Source organism: Tursiops truncatus, chromosome 2, assembly GCF_011762595.2.
Source record: "Tursiops truncatus isolate mTurTru1 chromosome 2, mTurTru1.mat.Y, whole genome shotgun sequence".
NCBI classification, from domain to species: domain Eukaryota; kingdom Metazoa; phylum Chordata; class Mammalia; order Artiodactyla; family Delphinidae; genus Tursiops; species Tursiops truncatus.
In genome coordinates this window covers 71,995,293-72,015,571 of record NC_047035.1, presented here as the reverse complement: position 1 = coordinate 72,015,571, position 20,279 = coordinate 71,995,293, and the positions used below count along the sequence as shown (strand labels likewise).

At 38.9% G+C, this 20,279-nt stretch overlaps 1 long non-coding RNA gene across 1 annotated transcript in view; it reads right to left on the bottom strand.

Annotated features, from left to right (window-relative positions):
• Window positions 1–18,265, bottom strand: part of LOC141277844 (uncharacterized) — a 103,954-nt gene extending 85,689 nt beyond the window's left edge. The window contains exons 1-2 of the long non-coding RNA XR_012329704.1: window positions 18,157–18,265; window positions 5,939–6,046 (exon numbers count right to left, since the gene is read on the bottom strand). This is a non-coding gene — a long non-coding RNA (uncharacterized lncRNA). The remainder of the gene's footprint in view (window positions 1–5,938; window positions 6,047–18,156) is intronic.
• Window positions 18,266–20,279: the final 2,014 nt, after the last annotated feature.

Genomic DNA, 20,279 nt, shown 5'->3' with positions numbered 1-20,279 from the left:
CTTGTTAAAAAAATTATTAAGAACATCCAGGCAGCTACCACAGAGTATTAAACAAAGTTTCTTCTGAGTGCTGGGCCCTGTGTGATTCTACAGGTAGTAAAATGATTATACTAGCCCTGTCAGTGCCTCACTTTCTGTACTAAGAGCTCCTCCAATTACTTGCTCTAGGAACAGCACTTCACATGCTCTCTTCCAACCCTTTTGCTATATCTCTCAGTGAAAAACTGGTTCCGTCTCTCCTAAACTTGAAGTTTATCTCAGAATCCCAAATTATAAACTAAGTTTTCTTTTAATTTGGATGGTGGGAATTAATGAAACTTGCGTTAAAAAATGCACGGTGTGTATCTTGGGTGTATTTGAAATACCCGATGATTAGTTGTTCTTATTTGATAAACCTGATTTACTCCACACTCCGTGGCTACCGTTATAACCTCAGGGAAAAGGGAGAGGCAGATGCCATCTCAATAAGCAGTACAATATCAGGGGAACAAGCCTGCATTCAGCAAAAGCCAAAAGGAAGGGGACAAACTACCTTTTCTAGTGCAGTGGTTCTGGGACAAAAATGGATATAGAAGACAGGACATAGTCATACGTCCTATGACATAGTCACAGTCATATGTATGTTCTGATTTTCCCTTTCCAGTTTTCCTTGGAAAGAGAGCCTCTTGCCCTGCTCCCTGTTTGGGACTTATGGGCATTACTGCTGCATATGGCAACCCTACGTGTCTCAGTATAGTAAAGAGAGAAGAGTACAGATGTAAAATGGAGAGATAGTCCAGTTTTAAATACCTGTGTCAAACATGGCTTCTAGGTGGTGTGGACTTTAAGTCAAGAGTCAGGGGACCTGTTTTGGGCCCAACTGATGAGCCTGTGGGGGAAAGTGGTGAGGTGATTCTGTGGCAGAGTCTATGAGGCAGACAGGCTAAGCCTTGTGCCCTTGTGCCAGACAGACGACATGGAAGAGCCTCAAAGGGGTTTGTGGAGGCCACAAGAGAATAGAAAAGGTTATAGAAGCACGGTGGGGTCATTAGGCCCTGACCAATACAGGTCAAGAGCTGACTATCCTCAGATGTCATCGGTGGATGGTAACTATAGGGGAGGAAAAATAATTTTCCTCTACCCTTCTGAGTTTTTGGCTGAAGCCCCTATAATAAAAGACAGATTAACAAGAGAAAAGCAAATAGAAGTTTATGAACATTTATACATCATGTACAGGTGGAGATTTCCAGGGAAAAATGAGTAACTCCCTGAGGTGGCTCAAACCATCAGCTTAAATATTTTTATCTTCAGCTAAAGACAGATAAAAGAAAGAAAGATGTTGGGACGTCATTTACCAGGGAAAGTATGGTAAACAAGAGTAATGTTTGCTATGCAGATTTAAGTTGGTGCCTTTTCCATTGATAAGATTCTCTTGTGATTTACAGCCACCCTTCTCTTCCTGGTACAAAAAGGGAGACACCTGTACAAATGGAGATTCCCTTTATAAATGTAAATATCCCCTACGAAAGGGTAACTTCTATTCTGTTCTTCTTCAGTGTCTGCTGTTTCTCAAAATAATCAGCTCAAAATAACCCCTATGCCAAAGAGGTATATTTTGAGGTGGCATATTCTGTTACCTTTCACAACACTGTCCCGTGTACTAGACAAAGTTACAGCTCCTCAGTGGGCACAGCCAATAACATATCTCATGAGCAGCACCAGGTTAGGGGGTCAACCTCTGTTACTTCTACAAGGTCATATAGCCTTCTTCCCCATGAACTCAGATACTGTTTTTGCAGAGAAGGGAGTCAAAGTCTGAGACACTCACAGCATTTTGCCTATAGAAACTGAATTATCCAAAAGAGATGTATTGAGGTAGCCATGATAGGCAGTTAAAATTTAAATAGGGTAAATGCTGAAATGAACAGAAGCTCATTTAAACCAGCACATGGGATACTGCTAATTAGCCTCAGTGAAAAGGTATGCTTGAGCAAAGAACTAAGCAAGCTGAGGACTGAGACATGAAAATAAGTATGGGAGGAGTATTCCAAAGAGAGACAAGAACAAGTACTAAGGCCCCAAGGTGGGGAAAATGACTGGAAAGGTCAAGAAATAGCAAGGAGGCCAGGGCAACTAGAGTGGGCTGAAGGGAGGGGGGAAAAAACTAAGAGACAAGGTCATAGCAATAATGGGGGAATCAGGGCTTCCCTGGTGGCGCAGTGGTTGAGAGTCCGCCTGCCTATGCAGGAGATGCGGGTTCGTGCCCTGGTCGGGAAGATACCACATGCCGCGGGAGCGGCTGGTCCCGTGAGCCATGGCCGCTGAGCCTGCGCGTCCGGAGCCTGTGCTCCGCAACGGGAGAGGCCACAACAGTGAGAGGCCCGCGTACCGCAAAAAAAAAACAAAAAAAAACGGGGGAATCAGATCTTGAAAAGCGTCTTGGGCCGTTACAAGGGCGTTGGTTTCGATTCTAAGAAGGAGAACATTAGCTGGCTGGCCCATAGGAGTGATATAATCTGACTTCTCCTTTAAGAGGATCATTTTAGACTGTAAGAATTAAGTAAGAGAAGAGGCAAAGAGATTGTTTAGGAAGATACTATGATAATCCAAATGAGAGATGGTGGTGGCTTGAATCAGGATAGTTAGGATAGAGGAGTGAGGCCTTTAATTTGGGGCATTTTTACCTTGAGGTATACTGATCATACATTCAGGTAGTGATACAAATCTGGAGAACTCTCTATCAGGGAATCAGGACTGGAAACCTTCAGCTTTTAGATGGTATGTATTTGAAGCTATCGAACTGGATGAGCTCATCAAGGCAGTGAGTGTAAAGAGAGAAAATAAAGTTAATCTAAGGATTAAGCCCTGAAGTAATTCTCTATTTAGCGGCTAGAGGGATGAAGAGGAACTAAGGAAACAAACACATACATGCTATCCAGCAAAGTGGAAAGAAAACCAGGTAAGTGCTGGTGTCTTGGAAACCAAGTAAAGAAAGACTTTCAAGAAGGAGGGAGATAATATGATGTCAAATGATACTGATAGGTCTAATAAGATGAAAAATGAGAATTGATTGGATTTGGCAACAAAGAAGCCATTGGTGACTTTACCAAGATCAGTTTTGCTGCAGTGATGGAGGTGCCTGACTGGAGGGAATTCAGGAAGAAACAGAGGAAAATTGGAAATGGCAAATATACACCACTCAAAATATTTTGCTGTAAAGAATAGAGAAATGAGGCAATAGCTAATTAGCTATGTGGAGTCAGGTGTTTTTATCTTCAAGACTGGAGAAATGGTAACAATTGTATGTTGATGAGAATGATCCAGTAGAGGGGGAAGATTTTATGATGCCAAAAAAAACGGGGAGAGAATTGCTGCACAGGGTAGGAGGAGATGGCAGATACTATGCAAGTCAATGAGTTAGCCACAAAAAGATGCTCAGTTTATCTATGTAACGGAAAGCAGGCAAGTCTGGACATGTTCACAATTTTCCAGTATCTCATGAGATATAACAGGGATTGCGAATACTATCATTTTCATAATGAAAGTGAAGAAAATTATTAGAGATTTTCAAAAGACAAGGAGGCAAAAAAGCATAGGGGCTTAGAGCACAGACTAAGACAAAAGAATGAATCCAGCTACACCATTCTAAGCTCAAGTTTCTTAATCTTCAAAAAGTTATTGTGAGGGCTTCCCTGGTGGCACAGTGGTTAAAGATCCGCCTGCCAATGCAGGGGACACTGGTTCGAGCCGTGGTCCAGGAAGATCCCACATGCCGTGGAGCAACTAAGCCCGTGCACCACAACTACTGAGCCCGCGAGCCACAGCTACTGAGCCTGCGCGCCTAGAGCCCGTGCTCTACAACAAGAGAAGCCACCGCAATGAGAAGCCAGCGCACCACAACAAAGAGTAGTCCCCGCTCTCAGCAACTAGAGAAAGCCCACGTGCAGCAACAAAGATCCAACTCAACCCAAAATTAATTAATTAATTAAAAGAAAAAGTTATTGTGAGAATTAAGTGAAATATTTAGAGAGCTAATCACAGTGTGGTGGAGTCTAGCTGCAGTTACGCAACACCACCTATGCCCTCTCTCCCTTGGCACGTGCTTCACTATATTTCCCAGCTGTGGCTGAAGACAGGTATGGCTATGTGAGTGAGTTCTGTATATATGAAAATGGGCAGAGTGATAAACACCAGTTCCAGGCCTGGCCCCCTCTAACTTCTGTAACATTCTTCCTCTCTTCTGCTTCCCTCATCATTCTGCCAGCAAGGGGTGCACTGGAGGATTTTGAAGCCCTAGAAGATGGCAGAGGCACTAACTGGAATGAGAATGGGTCCCTTCTGATTTGATGTAAGCAAGGAACAAGCCTTTATCTACATTAAGGCACTAAGATTCTTGGCTTGTTTATTAAAAGTGCAAGAATTAATTAGCTAATACAATGAGTCCTTAATAAATGTTAAATATCAGTATCAAGGTGGTTAGCCCCAGACGACAGCATTAATTGATGATAGAGGTCAGCAAACATTCAGGTTTTTCATTCCCTAATCCTCTCTACACTATGCACGAGATGATCTAATTTTTGTCCACTGTACATAAGAAGCCATTATCCCTTTCAGAGCATAAATCCTACTGTGCTAGAAAAGGAAGAACAGAGTTAGATCTTGTCAGAACTCCATCTATAAGCCATCTTATAATTACCTTAAGCAGCAAACTCTGTTGCTTTGGCTTTCTCCTTTTAAGTTGAAATGTAACCGAAAATAAATAATTGAGGTTGTATATCACTGAATAAATCAGATTATGAGTATCTGATCTATTGATGCAGAATATCTGGCACTCTATGGTTTATATCACAACTAAGTCACAAAAGAAAACACCCCCAGCTACCATCTCTAAACTTTATGTGGACAGACAGTGGCTGACATTTTTCAATTAGAAATATGATGACTGCTACGCTAGAATTTGCTTAATTCAAAATGAATCCAATTTTCTTTCTCATACCTTTCCACTTGTTTAATTGGAACATAACATTAGGAAAAACTCTTTAATATTCAAGAAGCATATCTCAAATAGCATCATGTCATGAATATTCCCCACTGTAAAGTCATACTTCTGCTTTGACCTTGTTGTCATTGTTTTGTTACATAAATTATTCAGCCTGGTATGTCTTATAGATTAAATACTCTAGAAACAAATTAAAACGCATCCCAGTAGCTTAAAAATGTCAAGGAAGTCTTCTCCGAATACCTCTTGTAAAATGGGGTAGTGAACAATAACTCCATAAAGTAGGCAAGATGCCTTGTTTAGAGATCGAATTGCCAAGTGAAATAACCATCTCTCTACAAAAATACAATCTTAGAACTCACCTCTCATTGTTGACTACAGTCAGGCATATACAGCTTGACCACTGACGTGTGGAAGAGAGAAACCAACACTCTCCCTGCCCAACACCACAGCCTTTTTATAGTCAGGGCATGCAGGCTTAAAGAGACACATTTTCCCCAGAAGGCAGCCTGCTCAAGCTTCCTTTGTCCATAGAAGAGAGGTACCAGGAAGACAAAAGAGTTCCTGAGCAGAGCTTTCCAACAATAGAATGGGCTGCTATGCCCTGAGTCCTGGTCACCGGAAGTTCTCACCGAGGAGCAAGATGACCAATCATGGCAGAAGGTACAAAAGGGTCCCTTAATTGAATCAAAGGTTCATCCAGTCATTACTTCAAGAAACCTCTATTAAGCAACTAATCTGAGAATAGGCACTGAGAATACAATAATAAAGAGACAATATCCCTTGAGAAGCTACTAGCACTCCCATAACATGTTCTCTGCACCAGGAGCTGCTCTGAGTGATTCTGAGCTTTACAGGTATTAACTCATCTAATTCTAACAACAACCCTATGAAGGTGGTCTTCTTATCATACTTATTTTATAGATGGTAAACTGGATCCAGAGAGACTCAGAAACTTACCAAAGTCACATAGAGGGCGAATGATAAGGGGCTTGAACACAGGCACCCTGACTCTGGGTTCGTGCTCCATCTCCTGCCTCCTCTTCCTTAGGCTCTGAGGCCCAGCATCTACCAGGAGTGACCGACAAGAGAGTCACAGTTACACGCCAATAAGGGCAAGAGTAAAGGCATGTACAGTAAAGGCATGTAGAGAGTACAGGGATACACCTGTCCATCAGGAATTTCCAGACTGCTTTCAAACCTTTATGTCTGATTTTAAGGTCAAACTGAGTGTAACAGAGAGAGCACAGAGTTCATTTTAGACTTGTACAATTTGTCCCAAATTTGTGAGATAGTATTGCTCTTACACAGAGTAGCCTGTACACTTGTGAAGGGTATTGAGCCTTCCCAACTCATAACACCACTCTTACACTTTGCAGAAGTGCTCTACATTGCTAAAGTCGGCTAGGAACTCTGTTGTTATGGCCAGTCAGGTCTCTTTCCCCTAAAATTAGGAGAAATAGGTCCACTAGGCCATGACTTCAGGATTTAAAAAAAATTTTTAAATAGTTAATTTAAGCTCTTGGAGCCATTTTTGCTTTAAAATGAATTGACCTCAAGACCATTATGATCAGCCATACATAAACAATCTATCAGATGCTCTAACAAACCGATTCCCCTAAAATACAATTGATTCTGGGGTTGTTGATATCCTCAGCTTACCTTCAAGAGGTAAAAATGGTAAAGCCCATCCAATAAATGGGGCTTCAGTAAATATCCCTAATATATTCACATTCCACCTTTCTTTTATACAAGCCTGTCACACTTTCTGATAAAGACTGATCTGCATTATTCAATTCTTCCCCAAAAAAGTTCGCCCCTCCTTAAAGATGGCTGCAAGCAGTTCTGATTTAGAGATACAGGCAACAAGTTTGTTGGTCTTTTTGCTTCACAAATAAACCTCTCCATTTAAGAATAATAATTACCATGGTAACCCTAACAGCTTAGGAATCGTTCAAGCATGCAGTTTCTATGGAGAGAAAAATCTCAGCCTTTCTGAAGCTTGTTTAACCCTTCAAGATTCGGTGTCCATTTTTCTATGGCAGAGTCAATTTGGTTTAAATTTTTGTCAAAATAGATAAGAAACCTTTTCACTGGAGGCGTCGGGAAGAGACGGACACAAACAGAATGAGAAATAATATTTTTAATAGTAATCTGATCACATTTAAAGAAATAAAAGCCAAACATGGCATTTGAAATAGCATTTGGCTCAGACACACGGAGCACTCTTGCACATCTCGGCTCTGAGATGAGGGTCTAAGGAATAAATAGCACTGTCAGTATGCAGTCAATGGGGAGGTTGTACCTCAAGCCATTCAGTCACCTCTCCTTCTCCTCGTGGAGCATAAAGCTCCGATCATGTAGGAAATGAACAATCCTGATAGCATAATTTGGCTGTAACTGTACCTCCTGAGCGGAGGTCAGAGGCTGGACCAGGGTCTCGTGGCTTCTCTGTCTGCCTTTTCCTCTTACCTTTGCCTAATGGCATTTTGCCTGCAGTACCAAATGTGAGAGGCAAATGAAAGCCTGAAAATTTGCGGCACGTGCAGTGTAATAGGAACAAATGCGTACCTCCCAGCAAAGTACAATTCCTATTGAACTAACACTGAATTGGGTTTGCACAACCATATTAGAATAATGAACTCTCAGCTAATCTCATGCGCTATGCACAAAATCTTAAAAATATCATATATTCTTGCTAGCATTGCTTATTAGTGGTTAGCAGAAGGAATTCTCATTCTGAATCCCTCTCCAGTAAAAACTGCATTCTGTCAGTGCATTTGAAAAGCCAGTTAGAGTGATATCAGAGGAAGAAATGGAAGATTATACTGTCCACATACAAGTGCGTTCATCTTGTCTCCAAGAAAACCTAAGCTTGATTTGTGAGCTCCCCTGGTTAATATCTCAGAATATATTTTTTCTCATTTAATTTACTCCACTGTTTGCAATTTCATTATATAATTTAAATTGCATTGTCTGGGAACTGTATAGTTCATCTGGTGAATTTGTTCTGTCGGTAAGCTTACTTCTTTTACGTGTCTATTAAAATTTTAATAGAAGTTTCACTGGTGGGCAAGCCAGGAGTACTTCCAGAGAATTATCAGTATTTCGTACATGTTCTTTATGTCAGTGAAGATGGAGAACGGGAAGGTAAAGGGTGGAGGGATCTGATTTGAGCACAGTTTTCTAACAAAGATTTGATGATGATGATTCATGTTATTATTATTATTACTATTATTATTTTATGAGTATTTCCTTCTACAAGATATCCTCTCCAAAAGAAAAAGAAAAAGAAAATCTATTAAGAGGAACAGCCAATTTTTCGCTCACAACCCCTTTATCTTTCTGTCAAATTCTGATGCACATACAGGGCAATGAGCCTCTGAAAATAATGGTTTGTGGCCTTGGTAACTGAAGGCAAGAAGCAATATAACCATTGCCAAATCTCATGATGGGAATGAAATAAACTTCTGTCACTACATTTTATCTTTTTCCAAATCCTTTCACACCTTCAAATCGTTCTTCATTTCCCACTCTTTAGCATTGCACTTCATTATTTCTTGTTTCCAAAACTGTTATGCCTAGGTCTACAGCTAAAGGAAGAGCTTGTAGTGGACTAAGTGAGATTCTTCTCAAAATTGCTTTAGGTGAGTTTTTGCGTTACACTGGTTTGGATCTTGGAAGCTTAAATGGCACTGGATTCATGACACCAACACAGACAGTTTTAATTTTCATGTTGAGATAAAGATAGTGTAATAATAGCACCTTTTCCAAATGACCTGACAGTCCCTTCGGTTGGCACCCAATCCTTTTTGTCATTTCCTAGTCCTCTCCTACCCTCTCATAGCATGTTTTTCTTTATTCATAAATAGTATTACCTCTGCTATCTTGAATGTAGTGAATTGAAGAGGTTTCAAACTATCAGGAAAAGTTGGATACTTTTTCAGTGTCTCCAGCAGCCCTCAGTTGGAGAAGGACCAAGAAAGGTTATGCTTTCAGATCTCTTTTCCTTCTCCCTGCCACAGTGCCTAAACTTCCAACGTTACAGGCCATTCTTGGGTATGACAGTATTTTTTATTCTAACTGTGAGGCTTCTTCTCTTAACATGTAACTGACCCAGGGAGGAAAAAGGCATTAAGTTAGTTACTTATAATGGTCTAGGTGAATTCCTACATTTGAACTCATTTTCTTCCCCTGACATGTAGCTTAAACAGAGTATCAAGGGAAGAGTACTTGCTATTGGTGAAAATTAGCAAGGCTATTGTGGCTAGTTCAGAGCATTGAACGTTCTCAGGGGGAAACATTTTTAGGTGAAAAACCTCCATGAGAACTGTAGAAGGATTATGGAGATAATGTTTGCAAGCAAAGACAAAAGAGACCCAGGAAGGAGATGAGATGGGAGATGAAACTAAAGAAGCTCAGTTCCTCCTTCTATTACCCAGGGCCTTGAGGGTACATCAGGATACTACATAAAGTCCTTGTGGATATACCCTTAAACTAAACCTTCTGTCCTGGGCCTTTTAAACCTTATAATCTAACCATCACATCTTTGAAAGGATTTACCAATTATTAGAACCACCAGACATATTGTTAGATGTTAGGACACATATATAAATATATATAATATACATCTATAAATATATATGCAAATACATATAATAACTGCACCATCAGACTGGCAACTTTTTCTTTTGCTTCCACCTGACTGTCTTCCCCCCAAGTTATAGGCTAGATTATTCCAAAGTTTTCTGCATCCAACAAGAAAGTCAATAATCATACTCAGCCCCAGATAATTTAACGTTGTTCTACTCTAGGGTAATCATTTAACGTTCATCAATTGTGTAATGAAGGGATGAAAAAGGTACAAGTGAAGTGAGTAATACTACATTATACTAGAGAACAATCTATTTTTAAGATAGCTGAGAACACGCATTCAAATAAACCAACTGAAGAAAAATGAATTTAAAAAAGAAAAAAAGGAAACTAGGTGAGGGTTATGCAGGAACTCTTGGTACTATCTTCGCAACTTTTCTGTAAATCTATAATTATATCAAAATAAAATTGTCTTAAAAGAACAGGAAAAAAAAAAGAAAAACAAGATGGAGAAGGAGAAGTAAGAAAAGGAGAAAGATACCTCAATACTAAGACTGGGTGAAAAATAAGGATAAATGGGTAATTTTTAATGAGTTCCCACTCCCTCCAGGCACTGAGCTAGGTGCCTTTTTGTTGTTGTTCATTAATTCTGACATCATTCTTATGAGGTAGATATTATTAGTCTCATTTTAAGATGAAGTTCATTATGATTCTAGAGGATAAAACTGTATCAAGATCACACAGACAGGAAACAACCAAGCTAGAATTTGACTCAATGTGTCTTAGATTTAGAATTCTCTTCTAATATAATGTTGTATGTCAATTATACCTCAATAAAAATTAAAAATTAAAAAAAAGAACTCTGAATTTTTCCTCAGGTCCACTTTCACCTCTTACTGTTCCCTGTGGTCTTTGCCTTTGCCAGACAACTACTTGATAGACAGGTATCCAATCAAACTTTCACCCTATTCGGTTGATGTGATTTTTTGCTTTGGCATAAGATACGCTGTCCTTGTGAAACACCCAGGTCTGTGTTTAACTTTGTAAGGGAAGGAGTTCAAGGAAAACCCAGCTGAGGTACCCAACCCTCAGTGCTGTGATAGTTGCATTTTATATCAAACAGTCTTCTAATATTCTCTTTGACAAGTAGAATCCACACTCCCTCATGTTAAATTGTTAATGGCTTCCCTAGTGGTTGGCTCTGGTTCTGATTTCATCATAATTTAGACTCCTTATTTTATGTCAGTAAAAATGTCTAGAATAACATCACAGCCCTTGGCTAGAAGCCCTTGATGTGCCCAGGAAACAAGGTGTATGCTCATGTAAGCCTACTGCTGGCTCTCTTGCCCTCTCTTTTTTTTTTTTCTCCCTCTCCCTGGCTTTTTTTTCTCTCTCTCTCTCTTTTTTTCCATTCTGCTTGTAATGTTTCTATTGTTTCTTAAAACACTCTAAGAGAATCCATAACATATCCATGTTATTGGTTGGCAGATATTCCAAAGGATGTATCTGACCTCAAAATCTTTAGTTGTGATTCAGTGATGTATTTCATTACAGATTGGTGCACTGTTGTTCTATAAATGTTAGCTATCTCAACCTTTGGGAAAGAGGGAAAATACTCAACACAATACCTTTTGCTTCTGGTGCTTTAGGCAGGTGTTTTGTTTTTTTGTTTTTTTTTAATGCCTGAAGGATTCTGTTCGGGCAATGAGCTTATTTCAATTTGAGTATGTAAATGTCTCCAGTTTTCATAGCAAGCATCCATACTTGGGAGGGACCTGCTATAAAATGCAGCACAGGAATCATTCATTCCTCCTAACATTCTCTCAAAGGCTGAAGTTGCTTCAAAGGAAAGATTTCATCCTTCAGATGTCCAGGCAACTACTAGAGTTGGTACAGGATACTCTAAAAATCTGTTCCTCTAAAATACAGATTAACAGTGCTCTTCTCAGACTCAAGATGTCTAAACCCATAATGCCATACTCTGAGATAAAACAAAACAACAAACATAAAGTTTGCCCTTGCTTCTTTCCACCAGTCTGTTTGTGATAGGCATATTTGCTCCCACAAGGTCCCTCATATATAGTTCCCCACCAAAGTTCACGTTCTGGAGCTCTCTTTGATAGCAAGCTTAGGAGGGTGTAAGGCAAGGCCATCATTAATTAGTCCCATAGGTAGGGTGACCATACAGCTGATCCTCCAAACCAGGATATTTTGACAATGAAACTAAAAGCTATTAATAATATATACTAGGAAAATATATATAAACTAAGATTGTCCTAGGTATGCTGGGATGTAATGTCACTTTGTTCTCTGGTATAATTATTAAGAGTAGCTCAAAAAAAAAAAAAGTATCTCCTTTCACTCTCAAGATGTCCCCCTTTTGAGCAAGAGATTAAATTAGTGGTTCTCAAGCTTTTTGGTCTCAACTACTTAACCCTATTAAAAATTAATTAGGACCCACCCAAAATAGCTTTTGTTTATGTGGATTTTCTCTCTCAGCATCTACATGTTTATATTAAGACTGAGACATTTAAAAAATACGTATTTATTAATTCACTTAGAAATAAAACTAAATGCATTATATGCTTACATAAATAACATATTTTTACAAACTCTATTTTCTAAAACCAATTAGGCAGAAGGTGACATTGTTTTACATTTTTGGAAATCTCTTTAATGGCTGGCCTAATAGAAGACAGCCGGATTCTCAGGTTTGCTTCGAGATTCAATCTGTTGTGATACCACATGTTATGTAGCTTACGGAACACTCTCATGAGAAAATGAGAGTGGGAAAAAAAACAAATAAACCCTGGTATTATTATGAAAATAATTTTGTCCTTGCAGACTCTCTGCCTACACTTTGAAAACTGCTGGATTATATCATCTCCTTACTTTTAGGTAGGAGAAAGCTACTTCACAGAGCCTCCTAAAACTGGCAAAATCACATTTGCCTTTTCTTGTTTTCTCAGCCTGGGACACAATTCCACTTAATCTCCAGTTGGCCACTTCCTTTATATCGTTTATGCTTTCACTTTAATGTAGTCTCTCCTGACTTCCAGGAGACTAAGTCAGAATCTTTGTTAAATAGTTTTGAAGGAACGCTCGCTGTGCTTTCTTCCTCCTAGTACTTACTGTCATTTCATGTCATTGCTGATGGAAATACCTGTCTACTTCACAGACTGTAAGTCTCAAGATGGTGAGGGCTGGGTCTCTATCCTTCTCAACACAGTGCCTTAGACTGCTTGGCCATCCTGACTTCTCTATCCTTCTCAATGTTGTCCTCCTTCCACCCAAATAGTGTTTGACACAGAATTACTGCTTACTGAATATTTCATGTTCAAATTACTTGTTGAATGAACCAATTAAGGGCATGCCTAACCTTCATATACTAAAAGCCAGAGCGTCCGTTTGTGGTTGGGCAGAGATGAGGTTACTGTCTGTGACAGAATAAAACTAAATGTCTGTACTTCAATCATTAATTAATTTTAAAACCCTAATTATCTGACAAAAATCTCATAATTTTAGTATAAGTTTTACTAAACACTGAGATACAGACCTAATTATAATAAGTACAAAGTAAAGGCAGACCAAAGATTGGAGAAGTGATAGGACTTGGCTACTCCAAAAGCTTTTAGAATATAAAGCAGCTTGGTGACAGCATGCATTTCTTACTTATCTTACTTATATTAGATGGTCCTTCACTACTTCATCCTCAGGGAACTCTTTTTCTTCGGAATTTCTGTACTACCGAGTGTTTTATATCCCTACGATCCTTTTCATATAATGCCCATACGTTGTCATTGTTTTTTATGAGCTCTGTCATATCCTTTGCTAGACGATACGTTTGAGAGCTTATACTATGCGCCTTATAATTTTTTATCTGCCCATAATACCTGTATAGGACAAGGTCCTGCACACAGTAGGCACTGACAAATAGGTGTGCACGATGCAGAGGTATGCATTAGAACACTGAATTGCATCAAGTTTATCTTATTTTTAAAAAGGCAAAAACAACAAAAGAATGTTATGTGGACTACACAAAAGTTTGAAGACAAAAAAAACAAAAACCAAAAAACTATTCTTGGAATCCCGCCATGTACCTTGACTGAGACCCTTTGTGATGAATGCTTAACCTTCAGCAACTTTGATACCCATGGGTATTCATGAGGGAACAGAGCTCCAGTTCTGCAGTACATTCTCAGCCTCAGGGTTTAGCCCATCTCATCCTCTCTGAGTTATGGGTCCCTGTTCTTTTACTCAGATTTATGAATTCACACAGCATCACAGGAGGCAGGTACAGCATATAAATCAAATAATGCTGGCACGTGGGACAAGCTGCAAAATTATCATTGTCCCTTTGCACACCTCACGTCAGAGTGAGGATATGTCTAATAGTTTAGAAGCTTGAAACGGTTAACATGACTCTTTAAGTGGCTAGCTTTTTCTGTGGGTTTCATTTAGGCCCAAGAAAAAGACAGATTTCATATATTCCTGCACTCAACAAAATTTACAGCCTAACTGCAGAATATATAACATGTGATTCTGTCTGTTAGAAAATCATGTTGGACTGGTCATTCTCCAATTTTCCTTCTAGTTCTGAAGTTCTACAATTCAATAAAATAATATTTTAAATGTTTGATATTAGATACCAGTGGCTCTGGGAACATTAAAAACCAGTTTCCCCATCAAAGATAATTACATTTAGTGTTTTTCAATGGATCTCCACTGTTCAGACAATAAAAAGTGATAAGTGTCAACAAAAGAAAGCATTATCTTTACACTAACAGATTTTGAATGATCTATACCAAGATAACTCCAGGTAAGTGTGGCGCAGACCACTGGTTTTTAAATCAAAGACTCATTTTCCCATCTACAGTTTTAAAGGTGTTGCTGGGAACTAATCGTCCAGACAGAAGGCATATACAAGTCCAAGTCCCCCTTACATTTATGTGGCCAACAGAATAAAGCCATTCAACTGCAGCCAATGGAATTTGAGCACAAAGGATATACAGTGTATCACTTCCAGGATTAGCCCATACAAAACTCCCATATAATTCTTCATGCCCTCTTTCTTGACACTCAGAGCAATCTCAGAAACCACATGATGTAGATAACAGAGCCTCCATCTGCCTGGAGCTACAGCGGGCAGAGCTTCCTTCCCACTCCCTAAACAAACTACCCCACCCCCAACCACTAATGCCTGAACTTTATATGAGTAGAAACATGCGTCTATTTTGTAAGCTGCTGATATTTTGGAGTTTTTTTTAGTTATACAGCAGCTACTACTACTCTAGCCAGTGTAACTGAGCTTGCACTATTTCTTCCAAAACGAACCACAACAAAAATTATTTTCTTTCGAACTTTTAAGAATGTTTTCTTTTGCTTTCCCTGAACCTTGACAATAGGCGCACATTTGTGAAAAGCAAAAGGATGTTTTTTGGTTGACGTGTTAAACTTTGCTTGTTATTAGAGCCTAGATACTTAAATATTAAATTCTAAAAAGAATTCAATATTGACAGAGAATGAGGTCATGCAGAAAGGAGATTTCTACTACATCCACAGTAATTAAAAAAAAAAAAATTCCCTAGAAGGGTTAGACACAGTGTAGTTCTCAAGCACTTTGAAGTAACTACATTTTCCACCAGCATCTTTCTGTCACTTCAATCGAACTGATTGTTCCATGTTGGCAAAAATGGAATTTGGGGTAACAAGTTCCCCTTGTCATTTCTATTATTCTGAAAGGTGAAAAATAACTTTTTGAATGCTCTATTTTTGACTAAAATATTTTCACAGCTGTCCAGAAAGATGAGGTCCCCTCAGCTCTGTAGCAGCGTGAGTGAGTGCCTGCACCAGCACCCACCCCCTTTCCCTCACTGACTGGGTAGTCTTAACACACTTACACAGCCATATCAGTAGTTTTGTTTTCATCCTCTATTGTCACTCATAATTTGCCCAGATAGGATTCAGCTTCGGTTTGTACCTTTCCCTGCAGGAAATTTTCTAAACTCATACTGCTTCTCTGCCTTTCTTTCTAACATGCCTGAATCTTCGGGATTAGTACCTCTTCTGCTTGAGCTATTTCTGTTACAGAATGTTACCAAGACTCAATTTTACTTATGCTGTCATATTCTTTATTACTTTACAATCTCAAGTTCACTTTCTTTATTGGCTATACTTTGTGCTATAATTTACAGACATTAGAGTCACTAAATATTGTTTTCCTTCCTTGTGCCAATTATCTTCTCTTGTAATCACTTTATTATTATACCCTTATCATATGATAGTACTGAATTATACAGTTTCTTCAGAGAATTCATGGCAGATTTTGTCAAATGTTTGAAGACATTAATTATTCTACAACACGTTTTCCTGAAATATCAATCTACTAATTATCTCTTGAAGAGAAACTCTAGTTGTTCTACCTCAAACTACCAAGTTTGAGATCCTTCTATATTATGTCTTAGCCTCAGATTACATGTGTTTACTACTAATTATCATCAGATGCCTTTCTGAAAGCTGTTTGCTCCCCAATTGATATTAAATTTATGTGCTTGAGTTTCTAATTTTTGCTTTTTTGAGGACTTGGATATTTTTCCATTTCCAGTCATGAGACACCAATCCAATTTTTCATCTGTCTCCATGCTTAATTGTACTGGCTGTGAAATAATATGCAAATTCCTGGCATAAATTCATCCGAGTTTAGTACTTTCTTCCTATATCCTAACACTATCTGGTCAAAAATTTGAAGGTCTTTTTCCTAGATGACAATAAAAGGAGTTGAGTGAGTTGTCTCTCCCTCTCTGTTTATGTCCCTTTAAAGGTTCAGTTCATGTGAAAGCATTTTATTATCATTATATTGATTTAACGAAGAAATTTTTTGAATCCTAGAAGTTAAATGACAAAAGAATGAAACAAGCAAAGACATATGTTTATAATGCCAAAGAGGGAGAATCTTTTAAAACCCATTCTCATGACCCTTGCCTAGGTTTTACTTGTAGCTCTCCCAAGGCAATCTCACTAACGAAGTATTCTGTATAGTTATGCCCACAGCTGTGCATCCTTGGGACTTTCAGCAGTAAAGGTCAGTGAACTTCAATTACATTTGTTCTCAATTAGCACCTACGTACCTGCATTTTATTTTGCCTGCTTTTTTCAGTTTCAGTGAAATTTCTTTCTCAAGAGGTTTAACTGATTTCAGATCAAAACTTTGAAAAAGGTTGATGTTGTAAAGCTTCTGAGGAGAGCTTAGGGTCTTTAAATTTGATATCTTTCAAAGATTTTCCTGGGATCTAGAATTTCTCTTCAATGTGAAAGATATGTTCCATAAACAGAGGAGTTTTCACCTTTACGGCTTGCAGTTCCTTTAAAACTACGTTATCTTCAAAAGCACGTTTTGATTTTGGTTTTGGTTTTACATTTCAACCAGGATGCTCTGTTAGGCCCCATACTCTGTGCAAGCTACTTCAAAGTGTCCATGGATAGGGAGAAAGCATTTCATACTCTTTTTAAGAAATTAATTCATAAGGGAAAATGAATACTGAAGCCTACAGATACAAGGACTACAAGAGAAGCTTTCCAGTTGCTGCTCCAGGCCATCATAAAATAACACTGGCCTTTGTGATCTCAGTGATCTTGTTTTTCATTACTTCCTACTGCTGTTTATACACCTGTTTTCACTTGTTTTGTCATCCTGTTCAGAACAACAAAAATACATATTGCTTGTCTCATTTTGCCCAGTACGTTAAATAGAGGCTCTGTTTCAGCAATTCATAGGAAAACAAGAATTACTTTCTACATTCCTTCCCAAACAGGGTCCTAAAGATGCTTTAAGCATGGCAATGATTTACTCAGTGATTACATATTAACTGTGGAAGCAATGTTAAAAATTTCATTTCTCAAAAACTGACTGCTCTAATTTATTTTAATTGAATGCTGAGAGACTCGCTGGCTGTAAAACAGAGGAAAGCAGTTCATTTGAGTCTAAAAAATGGATGCAAACCCAAATGCTCACAGGGGTCAGGCATGGAATAGAAACGAGTGAAGCAGACCGGATGGATTCAGCAGTAAACTGAGCAGTGAAGCTTAGGCCTTATCTAAGGAGGTGCTCCGGCTGCGGAGGGCTGGCTAGCCCGTGGTTGCCTTAAGGGATTTAGGTTTGTTTCCAGATCTTCCAGTTTTTCAAAAGATGCCAGGAACTTGGATTTTTCTGTGAAACATTCTGCTTCTCAAATGCTGGCAAACCAACTTAAAATATTTTAAAAACATCTTTTTTTCCATTCTCTTCCCTGATGTGTCACTACTGAAAGAGTTCAAGATAACCTGAAACTAGGAAATTCTCTATATACACAATTACACGTACATATGCATATATGGTTTCAGGGTCCAGAGAGGAGAGGAAAACAAGGGTTTACTTTTTCAGAAATTCTGAGGTAGGAAAATTGCCTGAACTTCTAGATAGTGACATTCAGAAGACTGGCGAGCATAAAGTTCAGCACCCTCCACTGAGATACGCAGGAAGCTGGAGTCACCTGCCAGAACAACTGCCCCTGGACAATGCCCCCGAAACAAACAGCAAACTGACTCACCACAGACAACCAGGCGGCGAAAGTTCTTCACTTAAGAAGAAGACAACTTGCCGCCAGAGACTGTTCCGCTTTCGCGCATGCTCAGAAAGGACCACTTTGACCGCTGTACGACCTTCCTGGAAGGGCGGGACTGAGCTTATCCACCGTCTTTGAAGTGTCTGGAGCGGAGGCGGGGTGGGGGTGGGGCGGGCGCATGATCTCTGCACAGGGCCTCGCCACCCCCGTAAATGGCAGGCCCTTGCAGGTGGCACCCCTGACAATGGAGTCTGCGCAGGACATACCTCAGGCGCAGCAGTCTTTCAGATTGCAAAGCAACTGGTCAATCGGGTCAACTGATTCCATGAAATAATCTTTGGGAAAAAATAATTATCCATGTCAGTTTTATTTGGTACCTATTAATTAATTATTATATCCTGCTCCCAGTTGATAAGTAAAACATACCTATCAACCAGTTTCTTTGTCTAAGTTACGTTAAAAAAACTGTTTTAAAAGAAATTATTTACTTAATAAACATAATATAGGCTTAATATTGTTACCTCTAATTTTAAATATAAAACTTGGCCCAGGGGCTTCCCTGGTGGCGCAGTGGTTGAGAGTCCGCCTGCCGATGCAGGGGACACGGGTTCGTGCCCTGGTCCGGGAAGATCCCACATGCCGCGGAGCGGCTGGGCCCGTGAGTCATGGCCGCTGAGCCTGCGCGTCCGGAGCCTGTGCTCCGCAACGGGAGAGGCCACAGCAGTGAGAGGCCCGCGTACCACAAAAAAAAAAAACTTGGCCCAACGTATAGAAGTAATTATCCTCCAACATATATTTATGTTTTTTTATTTGCCTTTTAATGTAGGACTTTCTTTGACTCATCTTTTTTCTTCCTTAGAGTCTTATCACTTATTAGTCTTACAATTTCTTTCTACTTAGTTACTATAAAGAGACCATTTAGTCCCTCCATCTCCACAAATAACAATTTGACCTAAATTGTTATTAGTTCATTTATCAACAGCCAGAAGAAAACAGGCATAAATCACTACCTTGAATTAGATGATGATTTCTTACATACGACAGCAAAAGTGTTAATAGAAAAAAATAGGTAAATTGGACTTCATACAAACTAAAAACTTTCAGGCTACAATTGATACCATTAAGTGAAAAGACAACTAACAAATTGAAAGTATTTGCAAATCATATCTGATAAGAGATTTGAATCCAGAATGTATGGGAATGTATAACAATATATTTTTAAAAATCTCTTACAACTCAATAATAAACAGATAAATATTCCAATTTAGATAAAGGATCTAAAGAGACATTTTTTCCAAAAAATACACACATGGTCAATAAGCTCATGAAAAGATGCTCAATATCATAAGCCTTTAGGCAAGTACAAATCAAAACCACAGTGAGATTCCAGTTCACACTCACTAGAATGTGGTGAGGATATGGAGAAATTGGTACCCTCATACATTGTTGGTGGGAATGTGAAAAGATGCAGCTACTTTGGGAAACAGTTGCCCAGTCCCTCAAAGGGTTAAACATAGACTTACCATATGAGCCAACAATTCCACTGCTAGCTATAAACCCAAGAGAAATGAAAACAAGTCACCCAAGCCTTGGACAAATGATCATAATAGGCAAAACATGTAAACAAGTCAAATTTACATTAATTGATGAATGGATGAATAAAATGTAGTATATCCACACAATGGACATACAGTGTTGAATGAGAAGTGTTGACAACAGACATACCTGTCACTTCGTGTCACTTCATGATCCTTGGGTAAAATCATTCATTTTTTTCACCATTAACTATGTTGCTAGTTGTGAGGTTTTCATACATGCTCTTTATCTGGTTAAAATTCCCTCTATTCACAGGCTGTTAAGCATTTTTATCATGCAAGAGTGTTGGATATTGTCAATTTTTTTCTGCATCTATTAACACGGTCACATGTTTTGGGTCCTTTTTCTAGTAATATGGTATATTACACTGATAGATTATCAGATGTTAAGCCAATTTGTATTCCTGGAATAATTTCTACCTGCTTATGGTGTATACCTTTTACATACTACTGAACTTGATTTGCTAGTATGTTGTTGAGGATATTTGCTTCTATCTATATTCGTAAGAAATG